Genomic DNA, 24,107 nt, shown 5'->3' on the forward strand with positions numbered 1-24,107 from the left:
AGAGGCCTTCCTGACGTTATACCATCACGTTGTTTATCTCCGTAGCAGCCACTGTCTTCATTCTTTCTCCATGACACAAAAAAGGAACTGTAGTTTAACTTAAAAGACAATGTTGGCACAATTTAGGTTGCAAGAGGTTTCTAGCCACCAGGAGAATGAAGGTCTAGGGAACCCTTTCAAGACACATCTAAGGCAACCTTGGGAAAGCAAGAGACCTACTTATCTTAAGACAGACCTTGAAGTAGTCATTAAAGCTTTTACCATGTAAATGCTTGCAGTAGCAGAGGACTAAACTTAAGCTCTTCCAAGAAGAGCTTCCAAGAAGCTCTTTCCCATCCTGTGGTCGCACGCATGTCACATCTGCACTTATTCCTTGTTATCCATATATGATCTCAATTTAATATTTTAACCTTATCTGTCCAGGCCTTCAGATCAAAGCTATCAGCAACCTTGATTATAGCACTAGTTAGCCTAAAGCCCTGAGTTAAACCTTTAAACCTTCTCTCAGCCAAGGAAGACTATTAAAGGTTAGTCAACTTCTGTAAAATTTTTTCACATGCACAGAAGGAAGATATCAAATAAATACAAAATATATTCATATATTCTGGGTTCCAGGTATCTGAGATAAATTGTGCAATATGGGACTCCAAATCTCTTCTCCCGTAAGGCTCTTTTAGATGATCATATTCTTCCCACACAATTTCTCTTCCATCACCCCAGGGAGTTTAATCATACCTGTTGTGATGAAAACCAACTTCTAAATGAGTTTGGACACCCTCTGGACTCTGTTCCAGAACGCCCAATTAAGTATGTGCCAATTATCTAAATATAAAATGCCTTCGTTGGCATTTCTGTCTTACAGTGCCATACTACAAGGTCTTCAGCCAAGGATCCATCAGATTATTACCTTTAAAAACAGTTCTAACATCATCTGTATTAACATCACTTTCCTTTCTTTTGAGAACCAATGCCAACATAGAAGATATTTTTTGAACTTTATATCAGTAGAACCATTCTTTCAAACTCAGTACGCTATCAAGAGCTTAATTTGTGTTCACAAAGAACTATATACTAGGGTAAAAAAAAAAAAAAAAGGAAAAAGCAGATACTATATTTGTGCAGTCACTGCCTTTCCACTTCAATTTGCTATTGTGGTGGTTGCTTTCTGATCAACAACAAAGTCAAAAAACATGTTTCCACTTTGGTTACTTTTCTTCTGTATTTGAGACATTTCAGCTCTGAGAAGTAAGGTACATAGGGAACGATAATATTCAGATAATAGATAATAATGTCATAGCCATGTCATATTTAAATAAATCGTAATAACAAATGAAAGTATCATAAGACATTATTTAATTACAGATTGAAACTTAGTGTTTTAACGAATATTACCAAATCCATTATACATTGCCTGTTCCAACTCTTATGTTCGAGATAACCCTATGTACTTCCATTTTCTCCACAAGAGTTAGGAAACCCTCCTTTTTGAAAAGGGAATTTAGCAAGAAGATTAGAAAGAAAGTTGGCAAGAGTATGGCAATAAGCCAGGAAGGCAAATCTTCACTTCTGGCCTCCTGAGAGAAAAGACATGAATATTGTTTCTTGCAGAGCATAGAAAGGATAGTGAAAAAAATCTGTTTGTTAATGAAGGACGTGACTGATGCAAATGAGGTTACACGTCCCACTAGGCACAGCTTCGTGATATTTTGGGGGAGGAAGTAGGTGGCCTGCTTTGCTTCCTCTCTTACTTAAAGAGAAATACCTGCTGCATGTGTTACCAGCCACACTGTCTCTGTTTTTCTGGCACTGAGAGAGGAGCACGGATATGAGGAACGCTTATTTACAAGTCAAATTCATGTCCTACATTTTGTTCTGTTGTAATTAACTTTAAGGAGACAGCACTACTAATGAGCTGTGTGTATTCCCTAATGCAAATCGGATTAGGGATTACTGACGCTATAACCTCCTCACGAGGGGACTGTCGTAGAAATCCCTTGTGTGAATGTGACTTCTGGAAAGCTCAGGGCTCCTATATGAGATTTCTACAGAACAGAGCAAATACTACGGTAAAAAGGTACTACAATAAGATTATCAGGTGAAAGGAAAAATAATCTATGGCAAATTTAGCTATGTTATGCAGGAGATAAAGTGATTACAGCAGAAATCCAGAGAGATTACTGTCTATTTGTCTTACTGAAAACAATTCCTCACAAATCATCAAAAGATAAGTCAAATTAATACTTTACAGGTCCTTACAATCTGCTCTATCCTTGTGACTTTTCTTAACAAAGGAGTCATCGGATTCTAAGAGGTGGGATGTCCATAGAAAAATCAGATCACAGTTAAATATTTTCCTGAGCCATCATCAAAACGCGCTCTTGCTCAGGCTTCCATTTCTGTTCTAATGGCTTATTCTGTTTTCCCTCTGGAAACAGCCAGGGCACAAATCCTGCCTATTAAGCAATTTTAGGCAAAGAAGCCCAGAGGGTCAGAGTGAGAAGAAAGCAGGCAGAAATGAGAATGACCAGCTAAAGAAAGCAAGGTACAGCATGCTCTGTCTCAACTCCTAAATTGCCTGTTCTCCAGTCTAGGGGATTTACTGAGTGAGCTAGCAGTGTGCTTAGAAGCGATGGCCCCAGGCCATCACAGTGAAAATGGAAACTGTTACCTGCTCTTTCTGTGCTTTGCAGCGTAAGTTCTTATAATATTTATGAAAGTACCGAACTGTAAGTAAATGCTATCCAGGACAATTGTTCTGTCAACAATTGGGACACATGTTTCTGCAGCACACTGGTAACTGGGCAGGAATCAGATTACATCCCATCAGCCAGCTGGGAAGCTAAGTTTTCCCTTGTGATTACAAACTACCAAGTTGTTTTTGGCAAGATACATATAGCTGTGTCCCTGACAGACATCCAGGCAGTGAATTTCCAATTATGGAGAAGTTACATTTAAGTTTCAAAATTTGAATTACGGACTTCACCTTAATTCAGCAGCTATTGCAAAATAATTTGCCTGTCCAGTTACAGACCAATCTGAAAATAAAAAATGCTGACAGAAGTCCAGCAAAAGGTAGCTATTAGACTTCCACTTGTCTAGCAAAGGATTAAAGAGGTTATGGCCAGATCACATGGATTTTCAGTTTTAGCAAACATGCCTACTTTATCTCAGATATGTGGTTTTTTTCTAATTGATTGATTACTGGCGGGAGGGGAAGGGGAAGGGGAGAAGGCAAGTCAGAGTTTATCCTATCAAAATTTAGACAGAAAAGATATAAAAATTTTCTTCGATTTTCTTCCTTTTGGTAGAGAAAATTAAAATTTTACCCAGTCTCACCTTCTTCCAGAAACATCCGGTTGTACTGACGCATTCAGCCTCAAGGTAAGCGCCTCCAAAATTCCTCTTTTTGTATTATAAGTTTCATTTCTTGTTTACTTCTTGTTGCCCAAAGCTGTTCTGCAAAGCTCTACAAGTGCACCGGACAGACCATCCATATCTTTGTGCTGCCGAAATGCTCTTTACACTCTTCACGTTGCTGTTTTGTTACTATCATCTATTTTGAAGGTGCACCACGGTTGGACACCAGCTCAAATTCTTGTCTGATGATAGAAATGTCCAGCTTTTGAAAGACAAAATCTTTCTCTGTGTGATCATGTTGCACATCTATAATAGCAGAAAGTTTCATACAAGACATTAGCTCAGGAATTCATCTAAAGTAATTTTAATCAAAAATAAATTTTAATTTATGAATTTAAAAACTAATACATTTTAATTTATGAATTATCTACTGTCTAATATTAGAATTGCTATTAACTGAACGTTCTTCTAGCAATTTTCTGTCTGCAAATGTGGTTTAATATATTAGGCTTCCTCTTTTAAAAACTTTAAGTAGAATCAATACCCAGAGAAATTACATTTAAAGAAATAATAAGGAAAGAGAAAATATTTGGAAACAGTATACAGAAATTGATCATTTGGGAAGATATTTTAAAAGACACAATTATTTACATCTTTTAAACGGGGCTACATAACAGGAAATGCTTTAAGTTTGTAGCTAGTTTGTCTATGGTGGTGACTAGATTACCAGATGTGCTGAATGGGTTACTGTGAGCATTCAACGGTTAAGAAAAACTAGGCTGTTAACTTAGTGCACATGTAAGTATTTAAACTTGAAATAGTCAAACCTCAAAAACATTAAGAAAATGGACACAAATCTTGAAATTAACATGTGACCCTCATTTCAAGTCAGCACCCAGCTACAAAACTCTTGCTTTCTTTGGTGAGTGTCGTGTCCACTAAAATGTTCCCACTGACTTGAAACTGAGCAAGGATCCCTGTGCTACTTCCTCAGGCACTCGTGGCATCGTGTAGGACGCACACCTCGTTTGGGTTGACTGCTCAGGGCACCGCAAGAAGAAATGAAAAATGGTAAAAACTACCGTACTGAATCAGGCCACAGCTCTTTATGTTCCATACCTTGCTTCTGACACTGTCCTGTAGTAGACGCTTAGGAAAAAAAGAAAAAAGAAATAGAACAACTTTAGTATGATTCTTCCCTGGCATATCCTCCCACTTCTCAGCAACCAGCGCAGGGATCCCTTGGTCTGAAGGCTGTCTCCAGACCACCATGTTCAGGGGCTGCCAGTAGACCAAACTGCCATGATTTTCTCCAACATACACTTGAATTGATTTATACTTTTGCTGAGTAAAAGAGAAACGCCTTTCATTTTTAAACTCACTTCCTTGTACCTGAAGAATTAAGCGCACCCAATTAAGTTATAAGAAATAGCCAATATCTATTTCTTGTTCATTTTCCCCATATTACATATAATTATGTAAAGTGCTGTCATTTTACTCTTCTGTGGAAGGCAACATCTTTCCCTGGGGCAGGGAGATTGATCAGACCTGGTTGCTATGGATCCTCTTTTGCATAAAAGTCAGTTTGTACCACTGAACCCTTGTCCTCATCTCCACTTCTCCTGTACTCCGAGGCACAGCTGTGTACATCATTGAAACCACAGGTTTCTAATACTGACATAACATCTTCTTAGTACTTGCTATTCCTTTCCTAATAATTTGTAACATTCTGCTAGTTAGTTTGCCCACCACTGAACACTGAGCTCATTTTTTTCAGAGGATTATCCACAGCGATATCAGTATTATTTTCTAAATAGTAATATTAATCAGAGCCACTATCAACATGGTCACTAGTATTTCTGAAGAGCTGCAGAGAGTCTCCATTCATACATCCTCGGCTGAGGTGATTTTTAGGATGTCTGCTTTGATGATGTCTACCAGTGCATGTTTGCACTTACAGCCAACATACATCCACTTGCAAGAGCTTGTTTACAGCACCTCATTCTCCTGCAGCCTGTTTATCTGGTTTTCAGCTTGAAAAGAGGTTTTTTTTTTTCATATTTATAGTCCTAGTACTTAAACACAATTTGAAGATGATTTAATACTATCTAAGTGAAGCACATCTTGGCCTGGATGTAGAAGAGGTAGAAAAAACTGAATACAGCCTCTACCCTGCTTTCACCCATCCCTGGACAAGATATACTCCTTGAACAAAAGTTTTCCTTACGAAAGATTTGCACCTTGTGTAAATCATTTCAGCTATCCAGAGTTGACGGTATCTGTGTCAGGTAGTCCGTGTGCAGCCTATGCAATAACAGTATGTCATCTCAAAAGCATTGAAGGAGAGAGGAAGAAGTCCATCAGATATCTTTACGTGGACAAAGGAAGGCAGATTAGAGCAAATTCTGCCTTCACTCTGAGCTGACTGGACCCGGGGCAGTTCTGGACTGAGAACTGAGTAGCCATGTTAGCACGGTGCTCTGCTGGGACTAATCACCCAGTGAAAAATTGTCCATACAGACATATCCTCACACAATTGCTGACGTTTTATATTTCTGCCTTGCCTTTAAGGACAGCAGCCATCTACAGCCAAGAAATAGTTCTTATTTTATTCCTACCCAGTTTCTGGATCTAAATTAGTACTAGAAGTCTATTAACAAATTTATTATATATGAGTCTTCCCAGTTTAACACTACTACCACCCTGCTTAACTTTGAAGGCAACAGGCACTGTCAAAGGTTTGGCATTCCACCTTACCTCCCCATCAGCATTTGTCTGAAGCTTTTATTTATATTCTTCTGGCAAAGTAAAAGTATACAGCGACAACACTTTTTATCTTCAGCTGTGTGGTGTGGTTTGGACTGCTTTTGGAAATCTCAGTCAGTCCTGTTTAAATTGCAAGTAAAACATCCATTTACATCAGCAGATGCAGAAATCAAGCTAACACATTCAGTCCTGACCTAACTCAGTACAACCAATGGTTGTAACATACTTTTCGTTCCCTAGTTGCAAGGTACAATAAGAACATAAAGTCCTGCAATCATTATAAACATTTACTTTTTGTTCTTTGTAATATAAAACTACTATGATAGTTACAGAGAAACCTTCCAGAACTCTAGCATACCAAAACGGTCTATAAAAACAAAGTTTCCAGGATTTATTTTGTCAAATAAAATACACATAATAATTACAGTATTAAGGCTCCTACTTTGTTCTCTAGTCTCAGATCCTGCAAGGTACTTAAGTGTTACTGTTGTATTGCATTTCAGTAAGAAATTTGCTCTCCTCCTTCTTCTCCGTTGCAGTTTCATTTGAAAGAAAAACAAAACACTTCTAAAGATAGTCATTCATTCAACACTAACATCAGTTGCTCTGCACAAACCTTCCAGTACAGGGTATGGCTTTCTTTGTTTAAGCTTCTAAATTAGGTTATATAGAAACTTATTAGGATTTATATCACCCTCCTAAAACCCTGTATAAACTCTGAGCTCTGCAAAGTGTAATACAAACCAAAGATAGAAGATTGTAGATGGAAATAAAATGCCAAACATAAGCTTCATAATTTGCCAAGAAAACTGTAGATAAAAATAAAGCTTGGAGGTTAACTCTAATACTTGGCTGTAGGAAAGCTTGCTTTGCTAAGGACTAGAGTTTAGAAAAACTCCCCAAAGAACTCTGGCATGAGTAGGAACAGACTGCAAGGACTTATGTTATTTAGAAAACAATTCCTTCCAGAGCTAGAATGATTAGCTTTCCCTCTTCTCAGTTTTTAGTCACAGTAAAATTCCTTTGCTGACAGTATTTTTTGAGAAGCCACAGAGAGTTCTGTCAAAACAGACAGGGGTCCTGTCTATCAGGGGTTCTGTCAAAAGATGACAGCTTTGGGACTGTGACGTCACTGTTTCTGTCTCAGAGCAGGAGCCACAGTAATCAAACACTTCTGGCTACTATACAGCCAGATGGAAAGGATTTTTCCCAGTGAGGAGCTACACTCAAAGTACCTCAAGTGTTCTGTTATATCACTGCCCTATCAAGATGTCTAGGCCAGAGGCAAGTTACAATCCTGGGGCTTATTGCTCCTACCAGGCTTGAAGTTCTGCACACTGCTCCTCTGTCGACACGGGGCAGCGAGTACCACCATTTAGTTCTGCCACTGAAAAGCTCTGTTCAAACCTAATACTTCTCATAGCTTGTGACAATAAGCAAAAAGTCAACATTACTAGTGAGCCTCCTCCCCTTTCACCTATTACTTCTCTTTCAGTTTCAAATGGCTCCCGTAGGGTCTCATAGGTGTATCATCTCACCTAAATGTGGGCTGTTTCATTCCTGCTCCTCACTGCACTGTACCATTTCCCCCTCTTGTACTAGCGCTGCTGCTTCTGCAATTGCATAGTGAGCTGACGCAGGGAGATGAGCCAGCTGGAAACCAACCCAAAAAAGGGGATTTGCAGCTGGCTTAGCCCTCCAAGGACCATGGCAGCCCCCAGTAGATCAGCTACAGCTGCTACAAAACTACACCTTTAGTCTCATCTCTAGTTTGGCCACCACATCAGACTCTTCTATCCCACCATTAGCTTTTTATACCCAAATCTTTGTACTTTCTCTTGCAGCCTCTTGTAGTTATCAGTTATCCCCTGTGCTATCTTATTCTTTGCCTTCCAATCCCCCTTCACTTAACATGGGCGAACTCCAGTGACAACTTCCTACAAACATAGATCAAAAAATACTTTTCTTGTTTACTTACCTTGCCCATTTGAAAGATTTGTGTACTCGACTGCACTCTTTGAGGCACAGGCTGTGTCTGTGCTAGATACTGTACAAATACAGAACAAAGGAATTTTGGCTTCAGATACCTCCACACTCTGGTGAAACAAGCAACAGAGGTGACATATCCTAGATCCAACAAAGGACAATAGCAGCCATTGCCAGACTACATGATGTGTGCATCAGTAGCAATACTTCCAGCAGTGGTACTACTGCCATCACTAGGAGTGACATATAGCAGAAGAAAAGAGGTAAGGAGCACTTGTGTCTCTGCTGGCCTGGGCACCACTAAATAAACAGGCCGTTATGTTTCCGTAAATATATGTTCACTACAACTGCACTTCCATACTCTAGTCTGAACTGGGCAAAGATATGGACTAATGTGATGCTCAGCAGACAGAACTAGGATCATCTTCGTTTGATGAAAAGGCACTCTGCCCACTACAGCTGCATGTGTCTTCAGAAGCAGCAGAGTAACCCCAAGCCAGCAGGCCTTCCTATAAAAGAGAGGAGGGTTATATTATAGTCTTCCTATAGTGCTATCTAAATGCCACAGACAGCAGCTCTTCCATTTTATCTCTCCCAGACGCACATGTCAATCTTGACCTCACTTTCACCCAGGCTGTAGCCAAGCAAGTCCACGCTTTTTGGCTTTGGTGAAAGAGCCCTGCATGTCACCTGCATGCTACTGACACAAGAACCCCCACTGCATCCCATGCTATTTCAAAGGCAGAGCTAAAAGAAGACATTCCTCACCAACGCCAAGCTCTCAGCATGAAAGGGAGGTGACTCAGCACTACTAGCATGTTTTTTCCAGGCAATATGGTCAAAGGCCATTCCTTCCATCCTTGCTAAAGTCCTCAAGCAAGATGCATACTTACGGAGCTGTGCCAGCCAAAATTACCTCTGTTAACAGGCCTAAACATGATTCCTGGTAGGAAAATCTAGACCATGTTACTAAAATAAGATAGCAGAAACTAAGCACTCTTTGGATATACTTCGTCAGCAGGTTGCCAGCACAGGTGCTACATGACTAGTCCCGATAAGAACAATCTTCCAGCAACCATCCCACAGTGCCTTTGTTCTTGAGGAAGTGTCTACTTCAGTCACCAGTTTGAACTCCACCACCCAGGAATGCCAGGATCCTAGGAATCAAAGTCTTCACTCTTTCCTGCCAAGCCCATTTACTAGCCCATCTTGCCAAGCAAAAGCTCCAGCTCAAACCTGTGCTGCTGCCTGGGAAAGGATTCTTGGATCTCTTAGGCCCATGGGCTTGCACTGCCTCTTACAGCTCACTGCAGGAGACAGTGACATGGTTGCTGCAGGAGACAGTGACATGGTTGCTGCAGCGTGGAAAAGAAAACTGGGCTGTGCTAAACAATATGCTACAAAGGCACAGCAAGAGCCCTTCTGGGAAGCGAGGAAAACACAAAACATGGGGCTGCTCTCCTCCAGAATAGGAAGGTCCCTGACAAACTTGGCAGTGACACTTTTCCAGTCTTGTCACTTGTGCCTCACAAGACCCAGGAGAAGAAAATGTTGGCAGTGGCCACTGATGACAGACAGGAGGGCCTGTCCCTGATGGCAAACACACCCATAGGAGGGGACACAGACTCCAGGTACAACCGGAAGAATTCTGTACTCAGTCAGGTTAAACGTAGACTTTGAAAAACCAAGAGACGCAACAAAAGCAATGGAAGAGCGTTCAGGTGACTCTCTGGCACATTCTTCTTTTTTCACTCCATTAGTAGGACAGAAACCTACATTCCCCCTCATTTTCAAGGGATGTCATGTGTGGAGGCAGCTAGAGAACAAATAAGTTGACTTTTTAAGACCACTTTATTCTAAAGGCATGCCCCAACAAAGCAGACTGAAGGAAAAGACCAAGAGTTTCACTGAGAAGCAAACTAAGAGCCTAGTACAGCATCGAAAGCAATCCTGAGACTGGAACATAGCATGTGAGAGCCCACCAGCTCATTTGCAAGACCCAGCCACATGCACCTCCAATCCACCTGAGCAGGCTGTTTAAACTAACACATGTCTCTTCACAGCTGGGGCAAGCAGAGACCACACACATCTCAGGTTCCCACAGTCCAGCTGACAGAGGCTTGCTAACACAGCTTTGCACGTGCCCACACCCAAACATGTTTCTCAGTCAATGAATTTTAACAAGGTACTCACTGGACAGCATTTACACATCTTGCAGAACACACGATAAAAGATTTTCAGACAGTTGCAATCCCAATGACAGTACAGTCCACAGATAGCTTGGTGCTCATGGCTTGCCTCACAGCTTGCCTCCTTATCTGTCATGCCATGCTGGTAGAACAGCAACTGTACCTAAATCAGACAGACTAATGCAGAGTAGTCAGGTAGTCAGTATCTGGAAACCTTCTTCCTTTTTTAAACATAAGTATTTTAATATAAATGAATATTTAAGCATTGATAGGTTTTGAAATGTATTATTATTAATGCATTCTCTCCTGGCTTGTTACTACTAAACTTCTTTTTAAATTGACATCTATCTAGATGATCAAATAAAACAAAACATCATAGGTTCAGGTAGCATCCTCCTACCATATTCACACAGACTTTGACAAACATTTGAGCTAGTGCACAAAACCCAGCATGTTACAATTCTACTTCACATAGTTTAAAATATTTTTTCAAGCCTCCCCCAGTTTTATAGTACTGAATGCCTTCTTGCAGCTAACGAGGCTGTTTAAATATTTCTACTTAATATTCTCACCTGTGTGTCCCTTCCACCTATTACATTTCCCCATATATGTGCAAAATAAAGTAAGATTATGTACAATTGGTAAATAAAACACAGGCCTGCCAAGCTACCAAGTTCAAAATTCTGTGACTGTAATGAAATCAGTCCTTGCTCCTGTCCAAGGCAGCATTGAAATGCAACTCCTGTCCATGAGCTAAAGAAGGCTGGGAGGCCTTATTACTGGTACCTGTGATGGTATCAATAGAAGTATATCAATCTGATAAAGAGGTCCCTGCTTGCAGCTTTCTGAAAAGATGTGCTCTTCCAAAGATGTTAATAACTCGCATTTTCTCCTTCAGTGCTCAGAAAAAAAACCCTAGAAAGCCATCCCACATCAGTGAGGTACTCCCTCTTTGTGCTCTGAGGCAAGGTCAGATGCACCAAGGAAGGCAGGACTGGGTTCTGCTGGCCCACGAGGACACCAATAATTTCAGAAACCTCCTTTATTTCTGGCACAAAATCTAGAATCACTACCTTCAACGGAAGAGAATACTTTCCGCCTGGATAACGACCTCTCTCCCTTAAATATTCTTACAAAAATGATGGCACACTAACCAAGAGCTGTCCAGGATTCCAAGCTTCCAGAGCGTGACTGTAAATCCACTTCCAAAATTGGCGGAGCCGCTCTCATTTTTATTCTCTCAAAGGAACATCACCTCTGAGCCCTGAAGTTCTGTTGCAACTCCTGATCATCCCTCATGGCACCTGGACTACTCCCCAGCAACAGGTATTCACCTCACAGGCCCAGAAGCACCATTTCATCTCCTTAACTGTCCCTCTGATAAAGACAGTCCTTAAAGAGACATACAACTGCACCTAGTGGAAAGACAGCAAAGTTACAAAAATTGAGAAGTAATGAGGGGTTGTTTTTAAATGCCAAGAAAATTGTGGAAAAGAAAAATATTATTGCAATGAAAAATATGGAAACTTGACCTTGAACCCAACATCTGTAGGACATTGGGCACAGCAGAAGGATCCCACAAAACAGTACTTGGAACACTGGTAGCTAGCTCTTCCCGGTGCCTTGTGTATTTTGTGGCTGTAGTCTCTTGTAATAATCACTTGTCACAAAGACCCCTCGCATGAACATAACAGCCAAACAGCCAAATGCCATTAACCCATCTAGCTTTTAGTGTCAGACCTGGCTTTAGTCACATTGGCCAAGACCAACGACAGGCATAAAGAAATCGAACAGTTGGCCTGAGATCCTGTTTTTGGGATTCACCAACACACTATAGCCTCTCTCTTTGCTTCTGCTAGCAGAGATAGATTGATTTGCATTTCCTGTTTAATTAGGTTCTCTGTTGTACCAAAGTACATGGCAGCTAGTTTGATGCTGACAGCCTGAGCCTGTGTCACACAAACTACTGCTGCTAGGCTGGATCCAACTTTCTGTTTATTGAGTACTGTGTGTATAATGTTTCTTCTTTTGTTATCTTATTGGAACAGCTTCGTAGAAATAGAAGTCATTGAATAATCCCTTATCAAAACTTCAAGCCAGGTTTTATCTTTCTGCTGTTCTTGCAAAGGATATAATTTGTGAAATAGGAGTGTGACCAACTATGGATTTCTTTGTTTCTACCCCCCTTCATCTTCAGTATTTCCACTGAATTTCTTTTCCTGTAAGTAGTCAGTCAAGGTTAACTGTTTTCCAACTTAGCCAGTAAATGTGTTCATACACAGAAAAAATATATCTCTTCCTACCTCATTACTAAATGTAAGTATCATTGTTTTTGTACAATAGATGTTTTATATGGCACCTTCACCTACTAAGTATTATACGTTTGATATGCTAAGTATTAGACATGTTGGATCTCATAAGTGCAGCAAACACAACACACCTTACAAGCTTAACACTCTTGAACAATCAGTATTGGATACACATTAATTCAGTGAGGCAGAAGGAGAAATGAATAGCAGGCTTGGGCTTAAAACTATAGCTTTTTTCTAGAAATGTATATTTGGCAATACAGTAACGCTGAAGGTTGAGATGGGTGAAGACTCACTACAACAATTCATGGATAAAAATCTAATAATCATAGAAAAGGAGAGAGAATGCAAGGCAGAAGAGAGATTGACGCCCTTCCATAAAATGTTTTGATTCTTGCTTTGATTTGGTTTAGCTTTGTACTTAGCTATTGCCTAAGGAAAACTCTCTGATCGAACACATCACGCCTAATGTTAGACACTGTAAATCTAATGCTTTCTGTGGAACCCTGTTAGTTCACCACAAAGTCACATCAAATCCTGAACTAGTTCCAAGGGTGTAGGTGCAAGTTAATATTTCCTGTAGAGATAGAGCAATCCAAATAAAACATTGTTTCTGCTCCTTGGACCAGAAAGAGAAAAGGCAGTAACAGGGCTTCTTAACATCAGGCCTACTTTAGCTGACAGAAAAGGCCTGAAAGACTGTTAGCTTTATGCCTTAATTAAGGACTACAAAAAGATCACAAGAATAATGCCCACATACCAACCAAGGAAAAAAATTTCTTTTAGCTACAAGTGAATTTCCTACATCTGTAAGTTTCCTAAGTACCGATAGGAAATTAGAATTTTCTTTCCACTGTTGCTGTAAAAAATTCAGTTCATGAGTTCATGAGATTGACATCCTCTGTATTTCACACTATCCACAAAAGAATGTTCCATACACATATTAGCTCATTTATCATTATGAACTGTAACTGCTTACAGCAGCACAAACAGCTCTGGAGACCATTTGATGTAAATTCTGCAGTTGCTTAATTCAATGCAGCTCCAATGACTTCAGTGCACATATTTCAGATTTACATAAGCATAAATAAGCAAAATCAGAACTGGGAACTGTGCTTGGCAAAGTTCTTACAATTAGTCCTACCTGCAAAAAGAACTATTTGGCTTTAAACATGTTTGATAAGCTTTGAAAAACCCTCCCTCCAACACACACGCACTACCGCAATGTTTTTATGTTCCCCTTAAAGAGCCTTCTTGCCTTTAGGAAAAAGAAAAAGATCTAATTCGGTATTAAAAATGTGGTTCAGAGTGTCATTGTTGGCATAAACAGAGCTGCCTTGGGTTGGCATAACAGAATCACCCAGTGCAGCCAGCTGCATTCAGAGCTGGCGCTGTGGAGTTACTAAGTTTTCAACATGTCACGTATTTATGAACCCACAGGAGGAGGGGAAGGGAAAAAAAAAAAAAAGAGCTGAGTCCAGCAATAACTTTAAAATAAGTAAGAGCAGGTAAAAACATGTTCAGCTTAGAGCAGCACCAAAACCAGCTCATTCAAATACCCACGCCAAACACATTCCCTCATATCCCAGCCTCCCAGGGAACTTTTACTTGCATGCCTATCAGCCACACAGAGCAGCTCAGGAACTTAATTCCCATTGTCAGTAGTAGTTTAGACCTACATCTTTAAAGCGCCTAATTCCTAATCCTAGGAATTAGGGCAGCTGTATATCTTTGAGGATCCAAGCCTAAGCTTCATTAAATATCAAGTGATTCAGCCTGAGTGATTAAACACCTAAATTCCACATATAACTTGAGGATTTGAAAACTGTACTCCATCAGGAAAACATCCTTACCAAGTCCCAACACCATATCTGTGTCGTTCACTCTGCCCCCTGCAATCCACATCCTAAAATCTACTGTAACCAATAACTGATTTAGTTGCACTTGCAAACAGCTTGCAGGTTGCAATTTATAATGCAAGTGGCTCCTTACCGAAGAGCAGGTGAGCGGGTCGAAAAGGTTTGTGGCTTTGCTAGGTGGATGCAACTTGCTGTACCTGGAGCTGAAACACTGGTAGCGGTTCCCTGCTCCTTGTTATAGCATATAGCAGGAAGCCACGTTTATTTAGCTTGAGAGAGCCACTGCCAGTTCCTAGGTAGGTTTCTCTTCAAGCATCCCAGGAGATGACATTACACAGAATGGCTGAGTAATGGCCTTCTTGCACTGAACTGCACCATTGTTGACATGGGCGTCCATAACTTCTGAGGGGTAAGTATCTTGCCTGTTACCATATTTCATCTTGTGTCTGCTTCTAATGAATCCACAAAGTAGGAGACACATGAGGAATTATTAAACTTTCCATCAGAGCTCATCAAGGCAACATCTTGCAAACTGAGTGTTAGAAGATTTAAGGTGTTTATAAATACTAATAATCCCTGTTATTATAGATTAAGCTTTATATATCGCACCAGACTATTAACTATATTTTTAACAGACAGGCGAAGGTAATAGTTTCTTAGATAAATTTTCCTAACAATTAGTTGACAAACATTTTTCAGCTGCTCTTCATTTAATTTTAACCTTTTATTCATTTTGGGGGAATTAAAATAATTTAGAAAGCTGTATGGATTAATCTACCATACCAGATATATCACAGGAAAAAAAGACAGAGAATCTTTTTCTACGAAGTCATAAACACTAATTTCAGAAAATACTGTAATTCAAACAGATACGGTCACTAGAGGTTTTTTTTTAATCAGTTTTATGCTGTAAATGTCAATGTTCTTCATAACATTTGGATCTCAAATTTTAAAAAGCAGGAAATGTTTAAGATATAGGTTACATATTTTGCACTGGTCCCTGACCAGTGATCAGCACATACATTTCCTTTTCTGCAGTTGCCTTCAGGTTCCCCACCTCTGCCAGCTGGTGCCCAACACAGACAGAGAGGGACACAGGATCATCTTACGGACTTCCCAGACACAAGCAGTCAGGTTGGGAGCCCTGGCCTCAGAAGACAAGTTCAAACATCACACAGCTCAGTGCAACTGACAATCTTCCTGCGCAAAAGAGACTCATCAGTGGAGGAGGAAGCCTCTACATGAGCATAAGCTGGGTACCCAGACATTTAGTGCCTAAGAGTACGGGCAGGACCTTTCACAACACCCACATGTGTCAGGTTGACTTATTCTGGTTCATCCTATTAATTCCTTGCCTAAGGGAGCTTCAAAGCACCCCAACAAATTTCAGCATGAGTCCTAAAAAATACTCACCTGGGAAACGGCAATTAAGATTTTTTTAGTTTTTTTGTTTTTTCTTCTCAGATTTTAGAGATTGTCATAGGATGCATACCTCCTCACTCACCAAGATGTGATCCTGTCTCATGATCTGTACTCCTGAGGGTCAGATGAGCTGTAGACAGCTGGTTTAACCACCTCATTGGGGATCCCTACACATGTAGGCCTTGCGCAAAGACACAGCACGCTGCTGTGTTTCAGTGAGCCTTTGCTGCCATCATAGCCCGAAGGGGCTTCAGGTGTTTGGGTGCGGTTTAGCAGACTAGCCACAGAATATAGGCCTAGAAGGAGCCTCCTCTAGAAGTCTCTCTCTCCTGCTCTGAGACAGTGAGCAGTACCTATATGATTTCTTGACCCAGTGATTGTGTGTTTTTTTCTTTGTCCTCTAGAGATTGCCCCAGGTGGCTGCAGAATTGCTCCATGAGCACTGACTACCTCAGCGATTAAAGAGCTCTTGCGAGCATCCACGCTAAACATCATTTGCCGCAATTGAAGTACTACGCACAGATGACACGCAGAACGATTCATTCCTTCCCATTTTGCAGCCTACCTATTCTGTATTTGAAAGCTTTTCTCATCTCTCTTCAGCAATCTTTCTCCTAGAATTAGGACTGATGTCTTTTCAGTCTTTCCTTGTAGATCTTACCATTATCCTAAATTATGAGCAGGAGGATGGCATAGCATCTGACTGATTGCCACATTGACAACTGCCTACTGTGTTTGAAGAACTGGATCAGTCTTTCCAAAATGTATGTTATTAGCATGGTTAGCAAAACTCACGATGATTACTTCATATACAGGTAAGTGTTTTGTCTCTTCAGTGGTAAAGACATTCAAAAGCACTGTGATATGAAAAAAAAATTATAAATATATAGAACTTTTATTAAACTTGGTCAAATTCTGCAGCTTAAGTGACTGTAGCAACCACCTACTACTGTAAATCCTTTTTTTTTAATAATAAATTAGAAGGCTACGCCATTCCTTTAATCAGCTACTCTTTCACCTATTGACACTGACCATATTCAAGATAGTTGGCCTAGCAGCAAAATGAAGAAATAGGAAATGATTACAATGCAAATCTATATAGCTAATTTTACCCTCCCTTTTCATAAACACATTCTTCAATTTTTCCAATATCCGGTATTTATCAGTGTTTTGATTAGATAATTCACCCATACGCTCTCTCCATACCAACAACTGATAAACCACCACAGCTAGAACTGAAAACCTACCTCTATGTAAGAAATGTGCACAGACAAGAAAATTACTCCAGTCGTTAATTACTTAGCATCAGTCATTTCTGATTTTTCATAGTAAGAATAAAGGTGTATCTGCTTTGCAAATGAGTTGGTACTTGTGGTGTATTCAAAAGGTGCAGTATGGAGTATATAAGGTGCCCATGGTTGAGAACATTCACTGCAATACAGCCTGCACGGGCAGTGAATAATGGAGTAAATCAGAGCTGATTACACACTGACAGTACAAAGCAATGCTAGAACAAAGCAAGGAAAAAAAAAACCCACAAAGCTCTTTGTGTAGCAGACAGGAGAATCAGTTTCATCATCCTCAGTAACAAGATCATACACTGTAATTAACTGCTAAGAAGCTACTTCTGTAAATAATCCAAGTTAGCTGAAACCAGCATGCTATGTCTGGGTATGTTTCAGTTGAAAGGTGGTAGCTTTCCAAGTCCTCTTCATAAGACCTGATCACAGAAAACAGATTAAATATTCTTGTCAGTGGGCTAGACACAGACATTTTAATCAAGCTGTAACTAAATCTCTTTAGACAAGCAAAGAGCAACTGGAAGAAAAAGACATGACTTTTTGTACTTCATCTTGACAAAGAGAAAGCCTGAATAAATGAGGCTTCAAATAACAAAGCAGATTCTATAACTAATCAAAAAGTTCAAAAATAAGTGGTGCTGACAGTTGTAGAGTTGAGCCTTCAAAACTTTGTCTCCCAGTGGTTCCTACTCAGCTAAGAACTGTTCACAGTGAAGAAGAGGTATAGTGCTGAGCCTTACGCTTCCCTCCATGGAAAGCAGGGGATAGATGATGGAGCAAGAACTATTGCATACACAGTTGTATACACAGTCATATATCATTCCTTTTTATATTGTCTCTTTCCCATTTCCAGACATCACTGTTTAATGCCATCCTCAGACTGAGTGACAACCAGCACATTTTAACAAAAATATACTAATATATCAGCCTAGCCAGAGCTTGACTGCTCTTGAAATACCTGAGCTGGTTAGAGCTAACCCCTACATCATACGAACCACAGGTGGGAGCCATTCTGTTACTTGTGAACTGGCCCCAGCCTCTCAAGCCCATAACACAGGCATTAACAATACAGCCTTCTGTATGGACCCTTGCACCCAGGCGATACTGAAGTCTCCACCTTTGTTTTCAAAGCAATTAATCTCTCTAGATACCGCTGTCTCCAGAGACATTGACGTTTTGCTATGCACTACTATAGACACTGCCATCCTCTCTTCAATACTGCCAATTTGCTTCACCGTCAAAAATAACCTTAGCAAAAGGCTGTTCGTGACATTCCCCCAACTTCGAACTCTTCCACTGTCCCCCACTTCTTTTCTACTCAATGCTCTATCCATTGCCTCCTGCTCTGGCTTCTAAGATCTCCCACAATTTCTCTGCTTTTCTATTAATTCAGAATATTAGTGACTACTACCTATTCTCAGCTGACAACATAAGCCCCATATGGTGATGCTATAGGCCACTAATCTATTTAGCGGACAGTCTTAAATCATTTGTGATTAGGTAGACATAATTCAGGCAAGAAAAGAAAGAGAACAGACTAGAGGTCTGACTTAGGTCTGATAAGTTTGCCCTAGAATATTTTTAGGAACTGGCAATTTCAGAGCCATTAGCAATTATCTCCGAGAACTTGTGGGGGAAGGATGAGGCTTTTGATAAACAGTAAAGTGCAAACATGGTGTTTATCTTTAAAAATAGAGAGAAAGGAGGATCCTAGAAATGACAGAGCACTTAGTCTGACACTTCAGTTCTTGGAAAGACACCAGAACAAATCAGTCGACTCATATGAAAGCACCTCAAAGATAAGGACACATCAGCATGGATTTGCCAACAAAAAGTCACTTCAGTCCAAGCTAACTTCCTCTAAGGCAAGCAGCAAGCCTCAAACCCAGCAGGAATATGATTGATCTTTGCTTCATTAAGGCTTTGACGCCGTATTACATAACATTCTCACAGATAAGCTGGGGCGACAATGTAAGATAGCTGCAAAACAACATAGAAAAAATCATATTCAGAAGCATGAGTTATCAATGAGAAATTGTCAAACTGGAAACTGGAAACGATATCAAAACATATTATGCAAAAGACTGTTCTAGGTCCACTGCTAGTCAATACGTACTTTCATGATTTGGAAGCTAGACGAGACCGCAGACTTACTACATTTGCAAGCAGGGTCGAACTAGGGGGAGCTGTGAGCGCTCCAGAAGATTACAAAAAGCAATTTAGACAAGTTAGAGAGATAGCTTGCTAGGAATGGAGTGCAATTCAGAAGTGACTGCCAGGTGCCCAAATACAAGGTAGGGAATGACTGGGTATGCAGCGGTTCCGCTGAAAGAGGTTTGAACGTGAGAGAAGCTCTCTGGCTGCGTGTTACAGATGGAGCGCAAGTCAATAGAGCTATAATCTGGGCATGTGGGGTGGGAGCAGGTCTTGTTTCACAGCGAGCATGAGAGGAGCAAAAGTCTTCATGCCTGAACAATATTCTAAGATTTTGGTGAGAATATCCTCTTCCATCTCCACTTCTGGGTCTTGAACTTTAAAAAAAAAAAAGATTAGTGATCATTCAGAGGGAAAAAGGAGCAGAGATCTACAGTGATCGAACGTCTAGAAGATGCAAATTGTGAGCAAAGACGACCTATACTTTTTTCTAGAAAAGATGAGAAGAAAAAGCTCTTTGCAGGTACCTCTTACCTATCTGCAGACTAGGGATTAAGTAGTAGTAGTAAGTAGTAGTATTTATTCTGATGACAGAATAAATAGCAGACCTCAGCTTCAGGAAAGGAGACTCAAGATATATGGGGGGGGGGGGGGGGTGAAAACAAACCACAAATAATTTTCTACTAGTCTGAATAACTGAGCATTGCCATAGAGGGTTCCACAGGAAAATAAGTCTGGATGTTAAGAGCAAGTTAAGGCTACTGTCTTCCAGAAATGCTCTGAGAATAGCTAATCCTCCTTCAAGACAGCAGCAAGTGACTGCTCACTCTCTCGCTTCCAGCCCTGACAATATTTTTCCTCTTATCTAACCGTTATGAAAAGCATAAGCTTTATGCCCTAATTTGACCCTTCTTAAAACTTCCCCTTAATCATGCTGTGCTTTTATTCATTGCCTTTCAGCCAAACCCAGACAGTAGTTTGCCTCCTCTCGGGCTGTCACAACTTGTTGCCTGACTGCAAGTGCCTTGGGAGAGGGGCTGCCTTTAACTGCATTTGTACATCACTTTTTACAATAGCACCCGACCCTTTGCTATGTAGCAGCTTGTGTGTTACAAATTAATTAAAAATAAACAAATAACCCAACCTGAAGCGGGCAGACCTCTTCTTTGTCAAAACAGACGACTGCTGTATTCAGCACTGAAAGTATTCTGAGTATTTCAGAACAGGACGGTACGCTGAACAGGAATTTAATTTAAATTTGCATTCACTTGTAAGTTGCCTTCTTTTCATGCAACACCTAAAGCAAGAATATTCAGCAGTGGTCTGTACTAATAGCACACATACTGAGGGCTGACACGTGGAAAATGAAGCAAAGCCTGTGTAAAATGAAATCATTCCATACAAGGACACCAGGGCCTAAGGGATGGAATTACCAGCGCTAAATGGCACAGCAGCCGGCTTGTGCAGGATCAGAAGCTGCAGACATTGAACACACATGTTCAGCTTGACTATGAATAGCCCTATTGAGTTGAATGGAATTATTTACAGTAGTGAAGTACGTGCATGAGCACTCACGGATTTGGGGTTTAGTACAGGGCAAAGGAAAAAAAGAGGATGAAACCAGACATTTCCTGTGCTACAGAGACGTCTAAGTCCAGCAGACCTGCTCAGACCTACTTGCCTACGCCTGCAGCTTCCCTTTCTGTAGCACCCACTGTCGAGTGTCCTGGCAAGCAGATGGGGTGGAGTTCCCCTGCGTTAGACTCACTGCTATTCCTACCCTAGGACCTACAAAACCTCCATGGTGCTTCTGGACCTAAGGTGGCTCAAATCTGGCACGCGTGACCTTTTCACTCAGTTCAGAGAAACTGAATCATATGCTGTATTCTCACGGACTGCGAAAACATACAAGCCAAGAATAAAATCACACAGACTTTTACAGAGTGGCCTCACCCTCACCACACTGGTATTTTCCAAACTCCCAGCCAGATGAATATATATGTCCACAGACTTTGAAGGGCCGGTCTCTGTACTGTGATGCCTCTCACCTTGACTGTCCCTGTTAAAAGTCATTCAGGCCAGCTTTTGATTTGCTAAACGGTATTAAATGATTTTTTTTAAGAGAATAAAGCTCTTCACTGGATTCTAACAGGTACCTAAACCACAGCATGAAAAATGAATCATCTATGGAGGATTTAAAACATTACAGCATACAGAATCCAGGGCTATTTTACGAATTAACCACTGGAATGGAGAAAGGATGATCCCATGGTAAAAAAGCACATGATTGATACTTAAGAAACAGGGGCTCTATCACTGACCGTTACAAATAAGCTCTGTGATTCTGAGCACATTATTCAGATTCTTTGGCGAAATTTCCATCAGTGATTCATGATACCAATGTCCAACTAGAGAAGCTTCGAGCCTGATACTTAGAGACGTGACACTTTGCATTTTGGAAATCTGGAAGATTTCCTTTTAAATGCATCATAACTTGGCTACTCAGTAAAGTATATTTTCAAAGTGGAGGGTGGAATAAATCATCACTGTAGAAATCATAGGCTTCAAGTTGTAAACCATGGCTGAAATTCAAACCCTAATGCTTAATTCTCTTATGAATATATCTCACAGGAAGGTGTCCTGGACACAATGTGTTATTCCTTAAATCTTTCTCTCTGGAGTTGGTTTGCTTTATAAACCGTGTTCACATATCAGCCTGATTTACCCCTAAAGGTTTTGTATTTATGTAACTATTAGAACTAAAATGGTCCCACTAGGAAAGAGTGCTTGATTACAGTTGCCTTTGGCATGGGAAAAATAACACCAACAATCACCTTTATACTAATACTTTTGCATCATGGAACATGAAGCGGTTTGAACTGTTCTCACCGTACAATCCACCACACCAGTTCCTCCAAAGCAGAGACACAGCAGCACAGCACGAAGCATGGGCAAAGGAGCTGTTATCCAGGTTTGCTCTCCGTGCAGCGAGGCAGCAGGATGTGACAGGCCTGGCCGTGGTGACAGCAGCAGCACTGTGGGAACGCTGCTGCTGCTGCTGCTGCCACCCCCTCCGTTGGGAACGGCAGGGCACAGATGCAGAACCGGCTGCGCGGCAGCGGAGGAAAGGACAAAGATGATGCTTGGTGTAACTGTAATTAATCCCGCCTGGTGTAGCCAGACTCCGTAGTGATGTCAGAGCGGCAGAAATTGGTTTTGCATCTACAGCTTGATTTGCTGAACAAGGCGAGACACGCAGCGGCCACAGATGGGCAAGTTTACTATAAGTACCCTAATGGCATGGTAGTATGGTAATACCTCCTCCAGAGAGAGGCAACCTGTGTGCAGATGAGCTGTTAGACTACCTGGTTCTCACTTCCTTCTTCTCTCTCCACCTGAAGAAATTCAGAGTTATGAATTTGTTGTAGTCCTAGTCAAATATTTTTCACCAATGATTTTGCCAATAGTAGACGCTACGGCTTTCAAAATTGTGCTCCATTTTCACTTTGACAAAAAAAAATAAATAAAAAAATAAAACAGCTAGAAAGTCATCATTGTAGATATTTTATTTCAAAGTTGCCTGACAAAGAAAAATATGTTTTGTGAAGGGATAGGAAAGTCCCTTTGGTGATGAGCTCCAATCACAGGACCAGAGTACATACTCTTTCTTCAGAACTATTCTGAACTAAAAATGGGTTTAATTTCAAGCACTCTTCTTAATAAACAAACAGTAAGAAGAGTCTTTGTGTGGACAAACACTTACATGCCCTTATTATATCGTATCAGTGCACTGCTTGGTAAGATTATACTGTCATATGACAACAGGCCTATTTGTATCACAGGCCTCTTTTGAGCAGAGAACATGTTTCAGCAATTTGGACTTCTAACAATTTGACCGGTGGGAGCTTTTCAGAGAAAAGATACTGGCGGGCCTATTTAAGCAAGCGGACAGCCAGAAGCCATTGAACAATCCTGAGGTACACAGCTAACAGAAGTTGGTCTTTTCATAAGAAGAAAGGTGAGGATATAAAAGCAGTGCCGTTGTTTTCACTCTGCATATCACTCCAGCTGGCCTCAGGCAAGCGAAAGCAGCCACATCCATGCCCTTCCCAACAGCGGGAGAGTTGGTAACTTCCTGCAATTCTTAGGACAGTTGCAACTGAGCTGAATTTGTCTGCAAACAAGCGTGGGAGAACTTTCTGGGCACAAGCGGAAGTGGTCTTAGCCCTCAAACTCACTAAAACAAACCATTTCCAGCATGTCACATATTTTATTTCTGGCTGTGGCCTTCCTTCTAGCCAGTGTCACGGCACAGCTCCAGCTCAGAAAGGGAACTTGCTTCAGCTGCTGAAATTAGTGCAGCCCAGGACAGGAAGGAGGAGACAGAGGCAGCCTGGCACGGTGGAGGCCCCCTGGGAAAAGGAGCGGGTGCTTTGCTGAGCAGAGGCCGCTCCAGGGTTTTAGTAGGAGTGAAACACTCCTGAGCTCCCAGCTTTGAACCAGACACCAAGCCCGAAATGGCAGGGACTCTGTTGCCAGGGAAGCCTGGGATCACATTCAGGTGCTCCAGAGCACAAGGCAGGCCAAAGTCCCGGAGCTGTTGAGAAACTCCCCGGTCCATCAGTGCAAACCAGAGGTGCCACATATGCAGAATCTGAGTTAACCTTGCAACAAAGATTAACTCATGTCCATTTCCTGGTATTGAGCATTTGTGTAAGATAGCTGGGTGGTTTCTTCACTGCGATGCCACCTGCTAGCTCTGTC

General features: G+C 41.0%; 1 long non-coding RNA gene across 1 annotated transcript in view; it reads right to left on the reverse strand.

Annotated features, from left to right (window-relative positions):
* Positions 1–1,077: 1,077 nt before the first annotated feature.
* The window catches only part of LOC138066338 (uncharacterized), a 53,817-nt gene continuing 30,787 nt past the window's right edge, over positions 1,078–24,107 (reverse strand). Inside the window, exons 2-7 of the long non-coding RNA XR_011139688.1 lie at positions 11,453–11,713; positions 10,303–10,475; positions 8,102–8,618; positions 6,115–6,243; positions 4,477–4,506; positions 1,078–3,663 (exon numbers count right to left, since the gene is read on the reverse strand). This is a non-coding gene — a long non-coding RNA (uncharacterized lncRNA). The remainder of the gene's footprint in view (positions 3,664–4,476; positions 4,507–6,114; positions 6,244–8,101; positions 8,619–10,302; positions 10,476–11,452; positions 11,714–24,107) is intronic.

Source organism: Struthio camelus, chromosome 2 (genome assembly GCF_040807025.1).
Source record: "Struthio camelus isolate bStrCam1 chromosome 2, bStrCam1.hap1, whole genome shotgun sequence".
NCBI classification, from domain to species: domain Eukaryota; kingdom Metazoa; phylum Chordata; class Aves; order Struthioniformes; family Struthionidae; genus Struthio; species Struthio camelus.